At 26.0% G+C, this 3,933-nt stretch overlaps 1 pseudogene; it reads left to right on the top strand.

The window, feature by feature from the left end:
- The first annotated feature begins 2,754 nt into the window (after positions 1 to 2,754).
- On the top strand, positions 2,755 to 3,197 carry LOC119576726 (annotated as a pseudogene).
- Positions 3,198 to 3,933: the final 736 nt, after the last annotated feature.

Genomic DNA, 3,933 nt, shown 5'->3' with positions numbered 1-3,933 from the left:
GTAATGTTAATTTTTTCGAATAATAGCGCTAGGAGAAAAAAAGTTTTTTACAAAATTTTAAGAATTGGCGAAAATCAGGTGAGGTCACAAAGTGCCTACAAAAAATTTAAAAATTTTATGATTGTGCACACGTGGATAAAATTCCCGGTGTAAAAAAAAAATACATTTACAGTACAAATTTAACCCGGGAGCTATGAGCTATGATTTTGTTTCTATCAAATAACAACAGGAAACCTTTTCAATATGAAATAAAAACGCTAGATTTTGGGGGGGTATCAGTTCGTATGGTAAAATTACTATTTATTTACAACATTACAAAAATTTTCTTAAAGTTTTTTTCTAATTAGGGGCGTTTTCCCTTTAAAACCAAATTTTTAAAGTTTTCCCTTTTAATTTTTTTAAACCTCAGTCATACTCAAAACAGAAGATTTATATGGGTTGCCCTTTCCCTGCCCAATCATTATCCTGATTTTTTTTAAAAAAAATTTTTGATTTCCAAAAAAGCTGTAAACAAAAAGGGGCGGACAGATTTCTTAAAGGGTATACTGAATTTCCCTCCATATACCAGGGTGCCACGTTTTTTTTTCCCCTTTTCTATTACGTAAATTTGATTAGCAATTAGATCTCTCAAAGCGGGCCCTTTTAAATTTTTTATGCCTTTTAAAATTTTTTCCTGTTTTACTAGGAGTGTAAAGGGATAATATTCTCTCCTCCCCCCTTTTGTTCCTTCCATTTTTCAGACAAACATTTTTTCAACGATAGTGCAGTGGCTCTCAACCCTTTCGCATAATCTTTTGCAGATGTATATTTCGTGTCTCTTAAATTACGTCTTTTCTAGTTTAAAAGGCTGGGAAACTTGAATAGCTGAGAAACATGAAAATGTACGTTAATAATAATAATGATAATAATAAGAGCAGTAGCATTGTTATTAATGAAAATAATAATAAAATAATAATAATGATGATAATGATAATAATGAAATAAAAATAATAATAAAAAAATGGAAATAATAATAATCATAATAAAATAATGATGATAATAACAAAATAATAATGAAAATAATAATAATAATAATAATAATGATAATAATAATAATAATAATAATAATAATAATAATAATAATAATAATAATAAAAATAATAACAAAATAATAATGATAACAATAATAATAATGATATAATAATGATAATAAAATATTGACAATGATAATAATAAAATAGTAATAATAATAGAATACTACTACTAATAAAATCATAATAATGATGAAGTAATAATAATAAAATAGTAATGTTGAAAAAATAATTATGATGATAATAATGAAAATAATAATAGTAATAAATATAAGGATAATAATATAATGATGAATAATAATAATATAATAGTAATGATAATATAAAATAATGAATAATATAATAATAATAATATAATAATAATAATAATAATAAAATAATAATATAAATAATAATAATAATAATAATAATATAATAAAATAATAATAATCAACATTTAATACGTAGTTATGTGACCCTGGTAAATGATACTAAATTCATTTACATTGGACTACTTAAGAGTGAGTAGTGAGGTACCCTATATAATCCACAGTGCGTAACTTTAATAGTATCATTATCTTATTTTATACGATGGAAGTACTGATTAGATATATTGGCAATAGTAATGTAAAAAGTTAAGTCTTGCATAAGGGAAACAAGGGGTCGTGAATAAATAATACATAACTCAATATGGGGAACATTTTAATATAATTAACATTAAACCGCTTACGATCAATGTGCTTCATGATATTTTGAAATCAAGTTTTTTCATCTAATCTTTAATTTTAATTAATATATTTTTTTTTTTTTTTTTTTAATAATATAATTTGAGTGATCATCTCTATTACGGCTATAATAATGCATAATAATATAATATATAATAATAATATAATATAATCATAATCATAATCATAATATAATAAATCATAATCAATTAATCATAATCATAATCATAATCATAATATATAATAATAATAATAATAATAATAATAATAAATAATAATAATAATGATAAGATAATTGATGGTAATAATAATAATAATAATGATAATAATAACAACAATAATAATAATAATGGTAATAATGACAATGATAATGATATTAATAATGGAAAGTCAGACATTTCCCTGCAGGACTTTTTCCCTGTTGCTTTTTCTGTCCATTTTGTGCAAATGGGCATTTCACTACTATTAATTTGGTGCAGACAGGCAACCCTAAAACCTTTACTTTGGTGTTGGAGTGTATGAACTAGATTGATATATTTCAAGTTTTATTACTGTTTTTTATTTTATTATATTTGTTACTGTCGTTTTTTTTTTTTTTTTTTAGTATTTACTTTTTTGTCACTACTCACTAAAAGAGTGAGGCAAGAAAAATGTTTTTAAGTCCCAAAGAGAAGAACTTCAGTTCGTAAAATATTTAAACGAATTTTCAAGAAAATTGTTAAATTCCACGAGATGAACTTCATTAGTATATTATCGTTATTATTATTATATATTATATTATGTATTTTATTCATAATTATTATTATTGTTTTTATTATATATTATATATTATATTATATTTTTATTTTTATATTATATTTTAAAATATTATATTTTTTTCAACCATCTATTTTTTATGCCTTTTTTTTTTTTTAAAATTAATATGTTTTTGTGTGTGTGTGTTATACATACGCACACACTGGTAGGAAAATAAGAGCAGAATGGAGAAAAAACAAAAGCAGCAAAAGAAGCGTGGTCGACCCAAAGGTTCAAGATACAAATCGTCTCTGATTCCGGCTTCAGGTCAAAAAATGAAAGGAGAAGCTCAGACGAAACCTGGTCGTCCCAAAGTCTACCGTTCCAGCGATCAAAATCATAAAATCTAAGAAAACAAGGAAACGAGGTCGACCCAAAACGAAGACGGACGCAGAATATCCCGTGAAATTCGTTGCCCTTGTTTTCAGTGGCTTCAAAGCTTTACACAACCGCAAAGGATCGTCTCTTGAAGCTGTTAAGACATACCTTAAAGAGAATAATGGAACTGAGTCGCAGAAGAAGGCCGTCTACATTAGCAAGTCTGCACGAACGTTGACAGAAGAAGGTAAGACTACGTCATCGTGTTGAAGTTGGGTCAAGAGGGACATTCAAGCTGGTTTCAGTATAGTTCCGACCTTGGCTCATATTATTTCAGAAATGTGACAATTTCAATAGAATAATAGTTCATTACATTCAATTTATTTTAATACAGTACAATCCTGTCGTGTAATATGTACATATATGTATATAAATTATTTGACATTATACAATTATTCGTTAATGATTATTCAAATCAGTATTGACAACCAGATTACGTAGCCAATTTGTTTCTTACTTTATAATACTTTCATATTTTCACACTTGCTTTTTACTACCTAAATTCATATCTGTTGGTAAGAGTAGACATTAAAATTGACATAGAAATATAGTTCGGAAGAAAAGAAAACCTACATTCGAATGAATCTAAACCGCTAAATACAATCTTTATACAATTAATAATTAATTCGTCACTCATCCTCATGCTTTTTGAGGACATGGAAATGAATATATGAATCAAATGATTTCTCGTTTTAATTTCTCCTCACCCCAGGGGAAAAATGTCAAAATAATCTGTTTTTTTTAATATATTCTTACACGTGTTGATGGCCAACAGCTTTACCTGAGATCAGAATAAAAGATTTCTAAAAGGTTAGATGCACTGAAAGACACCACTTCAATGCTCATATCAACCAAAACCCCTTTACAGTGATCTTAGTTATCTGCTGTTATCAGTACATACATAAATATACACACACATTTATATTTCTGTATAAAAATAATAAATATAAAAATAGACAACGCACACTACCAACGAACACACACAC

Source organism: Penaeus monodon, chromosome 9 (assembly GCF_015228065.2).
Source record: "Penaeus monodon isolate SGIC_2016 chromosome 9, NSTDA_Pmon_1, whole genome shotgun sequence".
Classification (NCBI taxonomy): domain Eukaryota; kingdom Metazoa; phylum Arthropoda; class Malacostraca; order Decapoda; family Penaeidae; genus Penaeus; species Penaeus monodon.
This window is presented reverse-complemented; position numbering and strand designations above follow the sequence as displayed.